This window comes from Gopherus evgoodei, chromosome 8 (assembly GCF_007399415.2).
Source record: "Gopherus evgoodei ecotype Sinaloan lineage chromosome 8, rGopEvg1_v1.p, whole genome shotgun sequence".
In the NCBI taxonomy this organism is placed as follows: domain Eukaryota; kingdom Metazoa; phylum Chordata; order Testudines; family Testudinidae; genus Gopherus; species Gopherus evgoodei.
Genome location: NC_044329.1, coordinates 68,900,889 through 68,921,029, shown reverse-complemented (window position 1 = coordinate 68,921,029; position 20,141 = coordinate 68,900,889). Strand labels below are relative to the sequence as shown.

Below are 20,141 nucleotides of genomic sequence, written 5' to 3'. Positions count from 1 at the left end.
GCAGAAACATTGAAGACAAAAATATCCCCTTGTGTGTCTTACTCTGGGCAATCTCAGTTTTAAGTCGTATATTATTTTAAATAATATATGAAAAATGTATTTATAAACAGGTGTGTGTGTGTATATATATATATGCACACACAAATAATTCTATAGCATGGTGTACTATATCTCTGTGCATGCACTGTACATCCTATATCTTCATTTTTACAAACAGTATACTCCTGTATATGATGTATCTTTATTGCATACAGTATGTTGTTCAGATAGATCACATACACTTATGTAGAAACACAGTATTTTGTATATGCATACAGTACAATGTATGTATATATGATATACTAGTAATTCAGGGACCTTGTTTTTGAAAATGTGAATCTTTAGAAATATAGATTAGGTTTTAGAGAGATTAACAACTCTCTCAGATTATTTTGAGCACCTTCAAACTTAGTGGTATTCAAATACCAGTGGGCAAACCATGTCCAAATTAAGGGGCATTAGTTAAGATAGTCAGTCTAACTATGGGAATCTGGCTTTCCAATTGCCAAGCAGTTACTGCACTCCCTGGAGAAACACTGATTGGCTGTGTCTCATTACTTTCAGAAAGTTCGTCTTTTGAACACAGTACTCCCCAAAATAGTCACGCACAGTATTTTGGTGTGGCTGGGGGTGGGGTTAGCACAGATACCAGGAGGAAAGGAAGATTCTTTTATTCTTTGAACCATTTCCCATTTAATTTTTAAATGTATTCACTAGAAATTTTATTCTTTGAAATTCATGCATTTCATTGTCACTGGCTACATGGTATAGGGTTTTGGAAATGGATTTTTTTTTAATCAAATTACTCTCAGTAACACTTTAAAATACTTACATACAGTGCATAATTAAAAAAAAACAAAACCATCACCTGACAAGGTTTAAGAAAGTATGGTTTACTCAAAATATCAGCTGGCTTTTAGGAAAAAGATAAATGACTTTAGTGATTTTCTTTTATTGGTATTATAGTTGTCATCAACTCACACTCACACTCCCCGTCAACCCCCCAGCAAATAGTATACTAGATTTAGACTTGAAAACAGGACCCCAATATGGGTATCCCATATGTTGATTATTTCGGGTGAGCTGAGCAGTTTATAAAACTTTCTAGTAAGGTGCTTAAAGAGGAAAAGAGAGAAAATAAGAGTAAGTTGCACATAATGACAACAGCATCCAGTACTTCAAATAGGGCTGCAGGCTTCTAGAACATAATTCGAAGAAATAAAAGATTAGAAAACTTGATTAATGTATTCAACTATATAAATCCAAATTCTCATACAAATAATTAAAGTTTCCTGAAAGAATAATTTAATACAACTTATTTGAAAAGGCATAATATATCAGTAGCTATACTGATGGACATATCCGTGAAAAATATACACACAACATGCATTCCTCACGATTTCTTTATTTGCTAATCTTTTTTCCTTTTTCTGGTATTATCCTTGAAAATAAAACCTTACATTAATATTTCATAATTAAAATATTATGTATTTGTATAATTAAAAATCATTTTGTTAGCTATAGACTAAAGTGCTGATGTGTATTTTCTAAAGGTAATAATTATAATTAGTGGTTTTTTTCCATTTCCTACATTCTAAAATGCTACAAAAGAATCAATTCTCCTACCAAATGTAAGGTATGGATTACACTTTAAACTGGAGTGGATTTTTTTCCAACTAGCTAATGAATATTGATGCACAGAATGTGCTTAACTGGAAACGTTCATTTTTGAATCAAAAGAACTATAAGCCAAAATTTTCATTTCTGAGTATTTACAGTTAGGCCTAAGGTACATTTAAGTACCTAAACAAAAGTGACTCCATTTTCACAAGCACTCAGCAAACTCTGCCAAAATCAGTGTAAACTGTAGATTCACAGCACCTTTGAAAATAAAGCCATTTATATTGAAGCACCTAAATATGAATCTAGGAGACTAATTTTGTAACCAAAAAGTCTAAATTTGAAAATTTTGGCTTATTTTTTTGCTAACTCACTTTTTCTTTAAATTTGTAAATAGCTGCTGATACTGAAACAAAGAGGGCATGAATTCACACATATTTATGACTCTAGTCCAAACAGAATGAGGAGTTTGATATCTATTCCACATGGTCTGCTAGCCTGTGCACTGTAATTGGTTGTATAAACACTACAGCACAACGCATAGAAACTTCCAGTTCTAAGGACTTTAAAAAAAATTATATCGCCTCTGAATGCCTCCTTTACGTGTAAATACAAACATCAGGCATGAATAGAAACTACCTGGGATCACACAAAACTTTCAAAAATTGGATTGCTCTTTTGGTACTTTTACGTAGCAAAAGTAGGCTGACAGCAACTGAAACCTTGCCTGCCAGAAATGCAGTCCAGCTCAGTAAGGCAGTGGGGTCAAATGAGCTCATGCATCACAGATAGGAAATGAACTGTGCATTGCATATTTATAGATAAAAACATTTAGGGTATTTTAATGTAAACAGATTTCCGTTTGATTTTTTGGTAAACTGTTGCAAGATTAAGACTACAACTGAGTTTAAATGACTTTCGGCATGGTATAGTTAGACCAGATGGCCACATGTTCTTTTCTTATTTAGATGAGAATTTTCTTTTCAATAACATCTTTCTTCCTGACCTGCTTTAAAATTCCAGCAAATGAAATCAGAACAGAATTTTCAATTCCAATTGACCATGTGCAGAGGAAGGGCCAGTAGAGAAATCAGTAGAGCCATTGTGAGGCACGCTGCATCAATCTCCTCTTTGTCTTGTATCCTTTCTAGCCAGAGCTGAAATAATTAAAAATATTTAATTTATATTAGTTATACAAAACTGCAATGCTAGAAGTGTTCAGGCAAAATCACTGCAAGTTCCCCTCTCTTTTGGAAGCACAAGAAAAAAGTTCTGTTTCACTCTCCAGGCAAACAGGTTCTCTCCATTTATTCTTTGTCCAATATACAAAAACCCGCTCATTATCATTAAGGGAAGGAACAAGTGAATTATGGAATGATGGATTTCTTTCCATTGTCTCTTGAAGGTGGAAGATGCAAGGGAGGTGGGGCTTTTCAAATGAAAAAAAAATCAAATATTAAAATATTACCAGCAAATTATTATTTCAAACTACTTAAGTTTTTAACGGCGCACACCAACCTAGTATCTAAAACATGTAAGCATTAGCAGCTTGTCTACGTGTTATATATGCTCCCCTAAACTGAATTATAGATTACAATGTAAACTGTGTCAAAATTATATCTTCTGTAGCTTGTGTGTGTGAGAATGTGTACACACACACACACACACACACACACACAATAGATAAAATTGACACAAATTGTACCACAATGTCCACCATTTACAATTTTGTTTGTGTTTAGTAAGAAATGTACAATGGATATACATTTATTGAGATTTAACAATTATTGTATTTAAGAAACAGATAATAGATTAGAAATCTACAAATTCCCTTAATCTGCAGACAAGCTAGGATAGGATGGACAATTTAGAAGAGGAGGAAAAATTGCCTGACAAACCAATACAGGGCCATATATAACAGTTAAAGAAATATCAAAGATGGTTATAAAGATTGGTTATTGTGACCAATAAATGTAAAATTTCTGTATCATTCAAGTCCTGGACTAGTATTATGCTCCAATTGGGACCCACAACTATGAACCCGAATCAAGAGATTTTTCCCCATAAATCTCTGGTTTACTGATGAAAGTATGTTTACATACCACTGTGAAATAGCCTTCTTTTCTTCAACTGAAGAAAGTTTCATTAAAGCCTCAGTCATTCTTCAGGTGTAAAGTGAATGAGGAAAAGGGGAAAGACAGCAGAATGAAAAATTACCAGGCATGTTTTTTTAAACCAATATATTTATATATACACACCATTTAGGAATGTATCAGAAAGAATGAACAAAATAGTAGATGTGTCTGAAAACATCAAATAGAGCAAAGACACCTTAGGGCCATTCCTATATATGCAGTCTCTTAATAAGGGCATAGTACTAAGAATCAGGAGATTTTGGTTCTAATGCCAGCTCTCCCAATGAGTTATGTAGCTGTGGACAATTCACTTAACCTCTGCCTCAGGGTACGTCTACATTACAGGATAAATTCGAATTAGCTAAAACCGATTTTATAAAACATATTATAAAATTGATTGTGCACGTCCACACTAGGCACATTAACTTGATGGTGTGTGTCCGTGGTCTAAGGCTAGCATCGATTTCTGGAGCGGTGCATTGTGGGTAGTACTGCAAAAGAATGAGGCCAATAACGTCGATTTGTGTCCACACTAACCCTAAATCAATATAGTAATATCGATTTTAGCATTACTCCTCTCATTTTGTAGGAGTACAGAAATCGATTTAAAGAGCCCTTTAAATCGATTTAAAGTGCATGGTAGCATGGACGGGTACAGCGTTAAATAGATTTAACGCTGTTAAAATCGATTTAACTGCGTAGTGTGGACCAGGCCTCAGTTTCCTCATTTGTAACAGGGTAATCAGCTATATACACCACAGAGGATTAATTAGTGCTTTGGACATGTAATTATTATTGCAGGCCCTATGCTCAAATACCACAAAGGAGGGCATAAGAAGCAGCACTGAACAGAATATGAAGGCAAAATTCCCATTGACTTCCATGTTTATCTGCACCAGGTCTGTATGCTTGGGCCTAATAATTAAACAAAAATGTACTTTCTTTAGTTGAAAAGGTAGAAAGTGTGCACTTTTAGCTAGGTACAATACTCCATTTTCATTTAGTTTACTTGAAACATTTCATCTGTTTGGGCATATAGTATTTTGCTTGCTCTTAGCAAAATGTTATTCGTATTTAAGAAGATAAGTGAGATAGTTTCATCTTCAGTATAAAATATAGTCAGCCTACTAATGTGGTGTGGTACCTTACTCTGTAAGTTGTCCCACTCATTTCATTTGCCTGACTTGAGAAGGTGTTTCTCAAGGTGAGCAAGGGTGGTAGTCTCTGGTCCCCTTATTTTTACCTGTGATATTGATGCATTTAGGCCCTGATTCAGCAAGACACTTAAGCACATGGCTAAATTTAAAGCATAGGAGTAGTCCATTGACTTCAGTAGGATTAAGCATGTGCTGAACTTTAAGCACAGGAGTGAAGACCTTGTAGAAACTGGTTCTACAAAACCCTTGCACTAGTTTGAACAGTTACATGTCCTTAACCTGATTCTGCTCTCTGTTATACTGAAGTAGGGTTGGATGAGTAAAGCTGAAAGAAGTATTTAGCCATTCTGTTTTCTATATGGTAACAGATTTTGTTACTTAATTGATCTAAATCACAAATTCATGGGTGTTGCATTTCTAAAATCACAGCACAGTAAAGAGTCATGCAGAGCAGGAGACTTAACAGAGGTTTCTTTCAGGCCGCCATTTTGTGGTGAAGTGAAATTGCTGTCTGAATCACATGCATAGAACTGGAAAAAAATTATTTTTGTCTATGTACAACTATGATGGTGCTCTTCACAAACAAAGAAAACACTCATTCTCTCCATAGAGTGTTTGCATTAATCAATATTTATGCAGAATAAGAAAGTAGTACTTACACACACACTTCCAAATGTCTTGACAACTCTGTTCAGATTATAAAAACCCATTAGGAAAATGAAACTATAGCAGGTCTGTGTCCATGTCTCCTCTGCTTCTCGGAATGGGCGGGGTGATGAGAAAGAAGCTTGAGGTGAAATATCCTGTGTGGAACTTCAGATTCATGCAATGCACAGGATTAAGAGGGGAAGTAAGCAAAAGGCGTAGGCTATCAGCTATTGATGAGATGTGTTTCACCAGCCTATTTTTACTGTCAAGGCACCAGACTGTATTAGCAGTTTATCCAGTCCCCTAAGCTGTAAGATGTGGATAATGGGATTGGATAAAATGATTTTAAAATCATTGTCTCATGATTTCATATCATAAAAGCAATATGTACAAAACTGAAATATTTAATTGTATGATGAAAGCACAAGCACCACTTTTTGTTTTACCTATAATTTTAATCAACATGTAGAAGTATTTCCTTCTGTACCTTTTAAAAAAAATAGTCATCATGCAGTCTTCTAGCTGAAATCAATTTATTTTAACCAGGAAAATAATCTTGGAACTATTTTTTTTTTGCATGAAATGTGTGAAACCTTTGTTTAAAATGGTCTTCAAAAAGGAGATTGCAGTTAAATTATTTGCAGGGTTGTACGATTGTTATTTAAGAAATCTGGTGATTTTCCAGGAGATGTTGTCCATATGCTGAGGCTTAACTTCAACTTTGAAGTATTATTTATAGATCATTTTAAGCTATTTTTTCCAGAAGGATAATTTGCAAAAGGTAGCATTTAAAAAAGAGAAGCATAGTGAATGACAATGTAAGGGAGAAGATAAGCAGTTCCCAAAGTTTATCCAAAGACATAAGGATTAAAATTTCAGCTCTTCATAGAAGTGGGGAAAAATGGAAGTTTTAAAAAAAAAAAAAAAAAGGAGAGTGAAGCTGCTGGTGACTTGAGTGTATTTATGGATTACTATGTCTTGAAAAGAAGAAAACCAGAGTTGTAAGATGACACTGCAGGGGTTGTCTGGACTTTTCACTGAGTGTGAAGTCTGTTTAGTCAATGCCTTAATGCCTAATACTGACCTTTGACTTCTTCATTCCCCCCTTGCTCCAGGTGCAACATTTTTGCAAGTGCTTTAAACTTTATTGGAAAGTTTGTGCAGGTTTCACACACACTGCCAAGTGCATAGAGTATTTTACACAACATTAGCAGAAACATATGACATCAAGGCGTAGCTTTTTATTTATTTAGAACACAGACTTATTTTGTGTGTTCCTCCCCTCATTCCTCCTCGTAAATAAATAATTTAATAATTACCAAATTAATAAAGAGCAAAATCGTATTTGAAAGAATTCTTCTTGTGTCTCAGACTGTACCTCTAAATAGCCAAATACAAGATTAAAATTAACTGGTATGACACATTAGCCAGTATGGTAAATTATAGACAGGCTATGCAATCTAGAGTAGCAACATTATTGATCGCTTAAATTAATTGTCTTTGCTATGGAAATGTAAAACACAAAAACAAGAGAAGCACTTTGGCTAACTGATGTTCTCAGAAAAACTGATTTCTTGTACTATTAATTAGACCTTGGCTGATATAAATATTGAGAAAAACTAACATTTATAGTCTAGTAATAAAGGAAGCCATACTACAAGTCTATAATTCAAGTTTGGATTTTAAAAAGTATCTTCAACAAATGATATTATAAATGAAATATGCGATGTATTATACATAATGCACATATATTACATACACTGTGTAACATTTCATGTGTGTGTGTACCCTAGACATTTGATAAATAGTTACTGAAATTGCCTGTTTGCTAAATTAGGCTACAAGTGTCACCATTTTTCACACAAGATGTAAAAATGGTATCCTAACCTATGCATCCATTAAAGATTCTGTGGTACTTTCTGTAAGAGGAGGGATTTTTTTTCAACTACTTTGGTTAAAGTCCATCTCCAGGGATGCTTTTTCCCCCCATCCGTGCCCTACTAAGAGATTGCAACTATTTTGTTCAGGTGTGGACCTGGCTACAATGATTTCCTCTTGTGATGTGATTGCTGAAATGCACTCTACATTGGCACAGGAATTTAAAAATCAAGATGGAAACCTAAGCTGGTGACAGCCCGTTTGGTAAGGGGCAGCTATACATGCTATTTCTGGGGAGAATTTAAAAGCTGACCTAGAAAAGTGTAAATGACTTTGTATCAGCCAATCCAAGAGACCTCCTGTCTCCCCATGCCATACTGCCCCAGTTGCACTGAGCAGAGGGGTTTGATTTAGAAGACTGGGTGAATGGTAATGCTCTCTCTGCCAAGGTCCTTACTTTTAGCAACGCACTCCCACCACTGAGATTCAAAATAAACCAGGACTGCTGAGACTCAGGGTATGCTCCAAGACTGGTGTCTTCACTCTACTATTTGAGTAGGATGAGTCTAAAGAAGGTTTAAAGTTCAGTTTTTTGAGGTGACGTTTTTGACTGGCGGTTGAATTTCATATTGGGCTAAAGATTTTAGCTGGACTGTTTTTTCTAAATATGTCAAAGCCACCTAGGGTAGTATAGGCACCTTTTTTAAAATGTTGTACCTTTTAATATAAATCTAAATATATAATTAGCTTTTTCCACTTACATTATCATTGTAGTTTCAATTGGATGCATCTTTCTTGCCCTACACCATTGCACGGTGATGGGTGTGCTGCAGTGGTTATATTCCACCCCAGGAGTGGCTGCATTCACTGGTGGGTAATATGGTTGAGTTCAAGGTTCTTTGGAACTAGTATTCTAGTGCAGCCTATTTTTGAAGTAGGCTCAAGTCACAAAGGTTCCCAAAGCTCTAGGAAAGGTTTAAAGCCAGTTTTCTGTTTTGGTCTCATCTCCATGTGTAATGTACAGATAGCAAAAAAGTGTCAGAAAAATATGGAAATCAGGGTTGTGAATGTCATGTTCAAAATCTCTTTCCAGACCTAGGCAGTGGCTTTTTTCCCCAACACATGAGTGTGTTCCTGTTAACAATGCAGCTGTTAACATGTCATCAATACTCTTTGTTTGAGAATACATTAAAATGAAGAAACAGATTTTTAAAGTGACTTTAAATGTAAACAGGGTACTATACCATGGAACTGGAATTGGTTTCTTCCAATTGGTTTCTTCCAAAACTATTCATTTTCCCTCTTGAAATGACATGCATTGTTTTCAAGACCGAGATTTAGTGCAGATACTCAATTTCACTGAAGGTCAAATACACTTGTCAAAATTATATTTTTTGCACAGCTGAGAATTCAAATAATTTTGTGGACCAAAAATGGACAGATCTTGTCTTTGTGATGGAAATACATAGCAGTGTAGAGCTGGTATCGGAATAAAACAGAATGAAGTAGTATTATACACTATGTTCATGTAACATCACAGTGAGACGATCACCAATTTTTGTTTTGCTGTATATGAGGAGAAATACCCACCCAGACACAGATTTTTGTCATTGTGGAATTTTTTGTACCAATAAGTGCTTGCACATTAGTTTTATTTTGGCTTTACATCCTTGATGTCTAATTATACTTGCAACAAATATTTACAAACACTAATTACAGGAACGTGTTATCACTTCTCTCTTATATGACATGGATATGCCTAGGATACTTCCCAGGATGGGTTCTCTCTCACGTGTCACTTATCACCATGGTATTAGGAGAGCCTTCCATGTTGAATTGGCAATAGTTTTGAAAAGGCTAGTTGACCCTACTCATAATGGAAAACAAATCTCTACACAGCCTGAACCACCCTGGGGAACAAGAGCAGTAAGCTATATTTAGTTAGCTAATAACATAATAGTATGGCTTTCAAGTGATTAAAAAATGATCACAATTAATTGCATTGTTAAACAATAGAATATCATTTATTTAAATATTTTTGGATGTTTTCTACATTTTCAAATATATTGATTTCAGTTATAACAGAATACAAAGTGTACAGTGCTCATTTTTTACTCTAGTGCAATCTCTTTATCATGAAAGTTGAACTTACAAATGTAGACTTATGTACCAAAAAGTAACTGCATTCAAAAATAAAACAGTGTAAAGTTTTAGAGCCTACAAGTCCACTCAGTCCTATTTCTTGTTCAGCCAATCACACAAACATGTTTGTTTACATTTGCAGGAGATAATTCTGCCCACTTCTTGTTCTCAATGTCACCTGAAAGAGAGAACAGGTGTTCCATTGGCATTGTTGTAGGTGGCATCACAAGATATTAATGTGCCAGATGCACCAAAGATTAAAGCATGAAGGGACATATGAATCACCATTCCAGAGGACATGCATCCATGCTGATGATGGATTCTGCTCCATAACAACCCAAAGCAGTGCAAACCGATGCGTGTTCATTTTCATCATCTGAGTCAGATGCCACCAGCAGAAGATTGATTTTCTTTTTTGGTGGTTTGGGTTCTGTAGTTTCCACATCAGAGTGTTGCTTTTTTAAGACTTCTGAAAGCATGCTCCATGCCTCATCTCTCAGATTTTGGAAGGCACTTCAGATTCTTAAATCTTGGGTCGAGTGCTGTAGCTATCTTTAGAAATCTCACATTGGTACCTTCTTTGCGTTTTGTCAAATCTGCAGTGAAAGTTTTCTTAAAATGAACAACATGTGCTGAGTCATCATCGGAGACTATTATAACATGGAAATGCGGGTAAAATAGACGCAGAGACATACAATTCTCCCCCACAAAGTTCAATCACAAATTTAATTAATGCATTTTTTTTTAAACTAGCATCATCACCATGGAAGCATGTCCTCTGGAATGGTGGCCAAAGCATGAAGGAGCATACAAATGTTTAGCATATCTGGGATGTAATGCCAGCTACAAAAGTGCCATACAAAATGTCTGTTCTCACTTTCTGGTGACATTGTAAATAAGAAGTGGGCAGCATTATCTCCTGTAAATGTAAACAACCTTGTTTGTCTTAGCAGCTGGCTGAACAAGAAGTAGGACTGAATGGACTAGGAGGCTCTAAAGTTTGCATTGTTTTGTTTTTGAGTGCAGTTATGTAACAAAAAATTGTACATTTGTAAATTGCACTTTCACGATTAAGAGCTTGCACTACAGTACTTGTATGAAGTGAATTGAAAAATACTGTTTCTTTTGTTTATCATTTTTATGGTGCAAATATTTGTAATCAATAATACTGACTATTCTGTGTTGTAATTGAAATCAATATTTGAAAATGTTGAAAATACATTCAACATATTTAATAAATTTCAATTGGTATTCTATTGTTTAACAATGCTATTAAAACTGAAATTAATCATGTTTTTGAGTTAATCACGAGTTAACTGTGATTAATTGGCAGCCCTAATTATAATAAAATAATCCTAAAATAACAACTACTATACATTCTTTGAAGAATGCCTGACTACCTGAAGATTTTTAAAAGGTATGATTTTACAGTCATTTGAAAATATACAACAGAATACAGAATTTAGCCAATCTATGATCTTTATTCAGGACAGACAAGGTGGGTAAGGTAACGTCTTGTATTGGACTAACTCCTGTTGGTGAAAGAGACAAGCTTTTGAGCTACACAGAGCAATTCAGGTGTTCACATGGCACTGTTGTAGCCAGCATGGCAAGATAATGACATGAAACTAATGGGAGTTTTGGCAAAGGAACCAAGATTTTGCCCTGAAGGTTTATTACTAGAGCCCTTGAGGGCAGTTTTGCTTCTTTTAAGTAGCAGCAGTCAGGTTCACCTCATCCATACATTCCACCTGTACTCCCACCAGCCTCCTGTTGTCAGGATGATTCTAGTCCCACTTCACAGCCAGCAGAACTCTACTCTAGCCCCAGCCTCTGAAATACGTCCCCTAGTTGCAAGAACGGGATTTTGCTCATATGCCTTGAGAGATTGGGAAAAGTAAGTCTGGAAGGGGGTTTTCTTTCTTAAAGTAGCTAGAAGTTCAATTTTTTCTTATAAAGTATTTCTGGGCAAAAAGCATCATTAACATCAGGAACTGCATATACATCTGTACTACACACTTCCAGGTATGTTTATATATGGTGTGCACGAGTACACAGTTTCCCCATGATAACAGTGGGAATCATACAAATATCTCCACTAGGCTATAGACTCAAAATCTGTTCTATAAGAGGCTACCAGGCTTACAAAACTAGGAGCAAACTTAAACAAGATAAGCAGAAGTACTTACAGGGAAGCTAACATTTAGTCTCACCAAATTTCAGTGAGTCAAAACATGAAGCATTCAGTTATCTTAGTCTGTGGGATTAATCCGTCAGCATTTTATTACTAAATCCAAACTTCCTCTTTTCTCCCTTATTGGTGTCATGTGTTAGAGGTTTTTTTAAGTTTTATTTTATGGTTAAGTTCACATTGCAGATTCATCCTTGCCTTTTGCCTTATTTTGGTAGTTCCTTTCCCCATCACATATCATGAGACAGACAGTCTTCCTTCGTACACCAAAAGTCATGCTCAGAATACAAGGATTTATATAACCCCATTCAGAAGATCATCATTCATTATGGCAGTTTGATTGGCACTGATTTAAATTCTGTCTGAAGTCCCAACCAATTCTGTAGCATAACTTTGTGCTCGTATTAAGACTCCATCCCTGAAAACCATATTGGACACATTGAGTTAGTAAATGAGGAGTGAGCCATTTGGTAAATTGTCAAAGCTTATGCACATCCAAACTCTGCTGTAACTCTGAATAAGTAAAACCGAATCATTAATCCTCTTCTACACATTAAATCCATCTTCTATACACAGTTTAGGCTGCAATGCAGGAAAATGTCGTGTTTCTTACTGTGCAGAAATAAATGTTCTGTGAATCTTCTTGCTAACAAGAGATACCATAATATATTGATAAAAAGGGCAGTATTCAGAGTTTTTAAAAATAAAATCCAATTATGACTATAAATTTATGAAATATATTGGTGTCTATACTGTGGCCAAAATCCCTTTTTACCATGACAAAAGCAGTTTACCCAGGCCATTTGCAAACTAGTAATCTTAAGCCAATTACATGTAACAGAAAAATCAGATAATCAAAAGGTCAGTTCATTCTTCTCACATCTGCTCTCTTACAAAGAATATATTTTAGCATCTTCTGTATTCCCCATGAGACTAAAACCTTCTGAGACTTAACTAGTGTCAAGTCTGGATCTCTACAGAATGTATCAGTCAATCAATCAGTCTGATATTTGCGAGGTGCCTCACATTTGCTGGATTTTTTAATCAAGCAAACCTAGAACCACATAATCCCCTCCTGGGGAAAAAAATCAAACTTAACTCAAGGGAGAAATCCTGGCCTCACTGAAGTCAATGGCAAAACCCCCAATGACTTAATGGGCCCGTGATTTCTCCTAGGGTTTCCAGGAAATGCATCCATTGGAGCCTAATGGAAGGAGCATGAAGCATCATCTTGAAACCTTGTGAACACACAGAGGCCTTAGAATCTCATTCAAAGTCCATGTGTGAAAAGCATGGAGAAAGGTGATATACAAGGCCTCCAACATAAAGTGGGCATTGCTTGGTTTTCTCCTTTTGCCCCAAACATGTGGATGTCTCAGTGGATAGGACTCACTGTTTTGCTACTTTAGTATATCCTTGGTGGACTTGCTGCTCTCTTTTTCCACTTAGCATTGCAGATCAGATGGGAACATGCAGAAAATTGGGACTGTGCAACCATTTGCTCCAAGAGTTAATCTAATATTTTAAATGCAGAAGTGTGACTGTGCTAACATTTCTTTTGCTGCATTAATGTGAATTAAGTCTAGTTCAAACTCATTGTGCAGGACAAGAAAAATAGAAGACACTTACTTTTCAACTAATCTATTTCATGCCAAGTAATAAAATTTTGTAAGGAATGTCATCCTACACAGAGAGTCCTTCACATTATATGAGCACATATCTGAAGGAAGACCCTTTGTATTGTTTTCCATTTCCTTAAGAAGGCCTCTGACTGTACCAGCTGTCTAAACATATTTCCAGACTCTGTGCATTCTGCTCCAAACCCACTGTAGTAGAACTACTCTTAAGGGTCAAAGGTAGCGTAACTGCAGTGACTTAGTGTTTTTAGAGACAAGCGAACATAACTGCTTTTTAAACACTATTTTCTATCAAACTCAGTACTTATTTTAACATTATTTGCTACATCTTGTTTCAAACTCTGACCTAAAGAATACAACCTCTCTGGTTTCTGTTTCTTTTAGTCATTCAAAAATAAACACACAAATATATACCTAAAACACAACTGCTGGAGTATTATGTAAAATTATATAGGCTTTAAAGGAATTCATAAAGATACATGTCCTTGAGTAGTCTGCTCTTGATCCTTATCTGGTTTGCTCTCTGCTACAGTCACACTCAAAGGGAGTGGAGGGGGGAGACTGGCACATGTGCATACACATACTCCATCTACTAGAATATTCATTTAGTCTCATGTTTTACATGCCCATACAGTTAGGAAGTAATGACCTCAGAGGAATGTGGATATGAATGAATATCAGTTTTGGACTACATGATATGATTTATATCCATATTGAAACCCCAGAGCTAAAATCATATCAGGCTAACGAAAATGAAGACAAGTGACCATAGAATGACTAATGTAGCATATTAAATTACTCAAATTAAATATTCAAAGCCCTGTTGAGATGTTTAGTATCTCTTCCAAAAAAGTGAAAAGTTTACACTCTCCTTACTCCCACTCTCCAACACAGACATCTGAATTAAATTTATGTTTGAACATTCCTTCCAGTCATCCAAAAAGTAGAATACAATATCCATTGTTCATATCTAGTACCATAGTAACATCTTGTGCCTTTGATCTTTAAAAGATGGCAGCACTACAGAATTCACCCTTCTGGTTAGAAGTCAAAATGTTTCATGTAATGAAAAATCTCTTCCATAACTTATTATACATCATACAAGTCTTGGATTTTCACTTACTTTGAATGAAAGACCAGCACAAAGCATCTCTCATTCAAATGCTACCATGGTATCCTCTCAGTTTTGATCTTGTTGCACATTTGAAGAAGAATCAAGGAACACGTTTCTTAAAAGGTGATAATGTAAAGCAGCAAAAAGAGAAGGGATTAGTCCAAAAGAGTACTTGGGGTTTTCCTTTCCAAATTAACTCAAAATGGTTTAAAATTCAAATGTTAAAGACTCCAGGAGGCAGCTCGAAGTTGAATATCTGTCCCTTCCACAGATCACTCTAGATTTCAGAGTGTAGCAGCACTGAAAGTCATTTTTTAAAACAGACCGACTGTTGCTAAATGCAGTCTTGTCCAGACCAATACAAACTTGCCTCCGTAATACTGAAGGAAAAACATGTCTTACTCTCTTCTTTTGAGTGATCATATTTGTTACCATTGGAAGGAATATTCCAGTTTCTATTAATGGCTCACCTGATTTTAAAAAAGTTTTTTATTTCAATATCACAATAAGACACTGGATCCCATATCACTGCTTTTAACAGCAATCTCCCCCAAAATTTTAGTAGAGCAACTCTCAGGATTGAATTGTGAGGACTGTCAATCATTGAACATGTATGTTCTGAAAGAAATCTTCTTCCAAGTATTCAGTGATTGCCAGTAGAAGAGAAAATGCAGTAAATCTGCCTATTCAAGAGGTCAGATGGAGGTAATTCAGAAATCAACAGAAGTTTCAGTCACAGCAAGACCTTCACAAAAAGTTTCCCTAGCTGTCCTTTGAATAGTCTGGCTCCATTAGACCACATCATTTGATCACAGAGGAAAGTTTGAGTAGATTTAAATGTTTGTGATAAAGGGACAGGGGAAGCGTTCACTGTAGGGACTGGCAGGAGGAAGGAGAGAGAAGTATATTCTTAAGGAGGATGAGGGAGGAATATATATTGTTGTAATCTTGGCTCAACATCTACATTTCATTTGGAAAAAGTGTGAGGGGTCATTTCTGATGAATAAATCCAGGAAAACTGGACTGTGGTGCAGTGGTTGGGACAGGAAGAGTGAATGACTGCTGTCTACTCAGAGCCAGGCACTGGAGTGGTAGTTGGAGATACTGAGGTGGCAAAGGCAAAAGGTTAGGAAGGGAGCTCAGTGGAGACTGATTAAGAGGAGAGGACGAAGATTAGATTACACATTTAGCCTTTTCCTAAATTCTGGCTGACCCTCTCCTCAGTGTCAAGGAGCTTGAGGTTAGTTACTGGTCAGGCCATTGGATGGAAAATCACCACATGAATTTGATATGGTAAAAAGAGGTGGATCACAAGAAGGGAAACAACTTTTTTTGTCCAACCCACAAAGGTTGAAGTAGGAATTATGGGGTAGGCCTAGCCAAGGGGGAAATTTTAAGTGGACATTGATTGTTTTGAATAGTAAGAGAGGACTGTGCTGGTCGTGAAATTGTGCATCCTGGCTTACCACCCTCATCTCAGTGCGTGGCTTCAGTCTTTCTGCTACCCAATTAACTGGTTGAGATATATCTGGGGGACTGCAAGCATGATAATGAAAGGACACTCAGAAGGTAGTCTTCAATGGCTAACAGTGTATGCAAAAGAGTTCAACAATGCCACAACAAGCTGTGCATATGGGAATGCAGAAAGGAGGCCTGGGCATGGACTTGGGACCCTTAATACATGGTGGGCAGTGGAAGGACAAGGCCAGCATCTATTGTGCGACATCAGGTTTATAGTAAACATTCCATCATCTGAGGAACAGCTGATCATAGGATGTAGCCCTGGCTCACCCACTCATGCTATTACAATTACATGATCTGTCACTAAACATTAGTTAATATCTACGATATGATCATTAACATCTCTGACTTTGCACATCTAGAAGTACAACAGGATGAACTAGACAACTCATATCAACTCTGTTGCAGAAACTGATTGTTTATGGCAACTGCATCAGCCATCCAATTCAGGAAGTCTCCAGAGCCAAACAGTTCCAATACAGCTTTGTCCACTTAGGGTGAGAGTAGCTCATAATAGATTTAGAATGGTATTTTATTGATGAACAGCTTCCCTCACTGAAATCAATGGGCTATAGCCTTTCTCATGCAGCTCCTCTGAGCAGTAGCCTGGCAGTCTCTAAAAATTGATTCTTTTGGAGGACTTCCATGTTCATATGTATAGTGGCTTCACAATTAGCTTTGGATTTTACAGTTCAAGACATATTGTCACTGTCAATATGCCTTGTCACTGTCAATCTGGATCTTGAGTTCCTTCAGTCCCATCAGAAGTAGTGATATGGTTAACCTTTGTTTTGGATAGGCCACCAACTTCTAAAGCTTAGGAAAAAAATGCAGATGTGCCACTCCTATTGAGGTGAAGGACCTATTTTTTTTTTCATCCTTGGCTACTCATGTACTGAATTGTTTTCAAACTGCTGTGAAGCTTCAGTTGCTGAGTTTCTGGAGGAACTGACAGAGCTTAAGGGAAATGACTGCATTATCTGGGACAAGCCAAAAAAAACCACACCACACACAACACAGATGACCGACTGGCACATTATAATAGCTTTTTTGGTCCATTACTATTGACACAGTAGTTCCCAAGAACCTTCCACCTTGGCTAACTCTTCTCAGGGAACCAGAAAGACAGACAGATAGATAGCTAGAGCTGCTGGGGCAAAGCTGCCGATTGAGTCCACACGCAGGAAATGAAGAAGAGTCTCTTGATTACAGTATAGCATATGCAAAGCCCTGAAAAATGGAGGTCTTTCAGGTAGCAGACTTAATTCCTTACTGTTTGCAGTAAATGTCATAAGGGACTATTACATAGCAAAACCTTTTTGCATGAATCAAATATGTCTCAGGTTTGGTCTGAAGTTTTGAAATACACAGGCCAAAGCCAGTTCCAATCGGGGAAATCAAAATTTTTTCTTTGAACTGCAGGAAAAATTATTACATATATATATATATATACACACACACACACACACACACACACACACACACACACACAGAGTTGAGTTTTTAATAGGATCTAGAATTGCTTCATGACATTGGCTGCCATTTGGAACCACACTGCTCCTAGCTAGATTAAAAGCCAAAAAATGTCATTAATACAGACTTAGGGTTGGCCATTGATAATCTATGCCCTTCCAGAACAATGAGTTGAGCAAAACTTAAAAACTTCTGAAAACCAGAATACAGTTTTAAGGTAAATGCCCACACAATCTTAACTTCACTCACCCCTGGAGCTGACAATAGCCATTGGGAATTATCTGCTTGCACTCCAGCTGCATTCACTATGTTAATTAGCTGTACTGAATGATAGAAGAACTGTGATATGAGGCGATCTGGGTCTGAGTCCCACCACATGTAGGATCAAAGGAAAGAAGTGCAGGTGTACCTTATTGTGCCAGTCTGTGTACTTTCAATACTGAATTGTGTATGTTTTGCCTCAGTCTCGGGGCACTGGGATCTTTTTGCCATGGGCATTGGCAAAAGTGAGATCAGACTGTGGATTAATGATGGGTAGGGGTAAGAACAGGGTTAAATGGTCTCCTGTGTGCAAGTGTGAAGGGGGGCTATGCTTGAAGTGGTGGTAAAATTTTACTAGTGTGATATTTTGTTTGAGGAATAGGCTCAGTGTTTGAGCATTGGACAAGTGCAGGTAGTGTCCGTTCATTACATGAAAAACCAGGTTATTGTTCAGAGAGGGCAGAGTTAAGATTGTATGGGCATTTATCTTAACACTGTATTTCCTATTTTAACAGTTTAAGTTTTGCTGTATTCAAAATTTTGGAAGGGAGCCAGCTATCACAAGGCAACCTTACCACTGCGTTAACAAACAGCTCTTTGCCATTTCATTTCCTAAATTTCTATAACACAGATAAACACTTGTTGGTAGGAGTTAGTGGTCATTTAGGCACTTGTAAGTCTCACTTAGGTTTGCAATCGATATGCTACTGTGGCTAGGTATAGTCAAAAGGGCTTCTCTTCTTAGATGTCAAAGAGCTTTACATTGTTATGCCCATTTCACAGAAACAGAGAGGTGAAGTGATTTGCCTAAAGTTCACCCACCTAAGAATAGTCACACAACAGTGGTCTTTGCATTAGGCCACATGGTTGCTATGTAATTCTTAAGTGCTCCTCCCCAGTCTTGTACATTTTCTTACAGTAGACTGGAGATAATGGTCATGCTTTGAATTTTTTGTTGTGTAGTTCCTGACAGAACCAGTGAGAAATCTCAGCTATGACCTACACCCCAAACCCTTGACAGTTATATTACGTGCTGGTTACAGTTGCTTTAAGCATGACAGAGGATAGTGGTGGGTCTCTCTCCTTCTCCACCCCTGTCACAGCATTCCCTACACCACCCGACACCCCAATATTTCTAGCTCCTCCTCCCCTCCCCATCTCACTAAGACATTAGCTGGTGATGCAGAAGCCATTAACATGTAAGTTGACCCTTCCTGTCTCCTGCCCTATGATGATGTGTACACATCATAGGCAGCAGCTTACCAGAGAGCTGCACACTGCCCTGGTTATAGAGCCTTAGCTGCACACTGAATTGGGCCCCATGCTCCCATCACCCACCCCCAGCTGGGACTCCTGCCCCTGCTTCAGCTAGGCTTCCCAAGCCATGATGCAGATCTATCCACTTTGCCCCTTTCCCAGACTAGAACCCCCACAGACGCACACATCAGCCAGCCTCCATGCCCCACTCCAAGGTGATGTTTATCTTATTTATTTTCTGGATTTCAGATGTTTAAATTTGCATTACTTTCAACCTCCACCCCCGATCCCAGATCACATGGAGGATGAGGGAGAAGGGCTCAGACACCCCAAGAGGCCAGGCTATCTGTTGGGGGTAACATTGAACTTTGGAAACCCTGGCGCCATAATTGGAGCCCTGGATTGATCTCTCTGTGTACAAGAGGACTGACTAGTCAACTTAAACTTTTTTGGGATGTGGAGGTGGGAAGCTGGGGGCCCTATATCTCAGGAACCCTTTAGCAAAGTGGCTCCAAATTTGGATTACTGACCCTACTGTGACCCTGCCTCCTCACACCCTCCCCCCCACCACGAGGCGGCACACCAAATTTCAAGGCAAACCAAATAGCTATATTAGGTTAGAGCACTTAGAATAGTCAGGCTTTAAACAGAAGGTTGGTCTTAAACATCTAGCAAGGACACGATGAGTTAATCACTGAAGTAGATTGTCAATCCCTCTCTTTAGGAGAGCAGGGGATTTCTATTCCTTTCTTGTCAAGAGAACACTGAGGACAGCATTAGAGGATAGTTCTCTCAAGTATTCTGATTTACTGGAGTATGTGGACTGGAAATTGTGGGAATACACACAGCTCCCTCCTATAATAATTATTTTTTCCATACTTTAAGTGAGTGCACCTGGCCATTATTATAAACATCAAGAAAGGGGGCAAGGAGAGTTTGTTTGAACAGAAGAGCAGCCCCAACTATCTTTACACCATGCAGATACCAGGTGTACAAGTGCAGCTTAACATGAAAGTACCCTCTTATTCACGTACTCAGCTTGAAAATCAATTATGTGTTTGATCAACT

The 20,141-nt window shown here is 37.3% G+C and overlaps 1 long non-coding RNA gene across 1 annotated transcript; it reads right to left on the bottom strand.

The window, feature by feature from the left end:
* Positions 1–2,688: 2,688 nt before the first annotated feature.
* LOC115656592 lies at positions 2,689–5,707 on the bottom strand. The gene is made up of 3 exons (XR_004001699.1): positions 5,611–5,707; positions 3,762–3,821; positions 2,689–2,816 (listed from the first exon to the last, which is right to left on the bottom strand). It is a non-coding gene; the product is annotated as an uncharacterized LOC115656592 (long non-coding RNA).
* Positions 5,708–20,141: the final 14,434 nt, after the last annotated feature.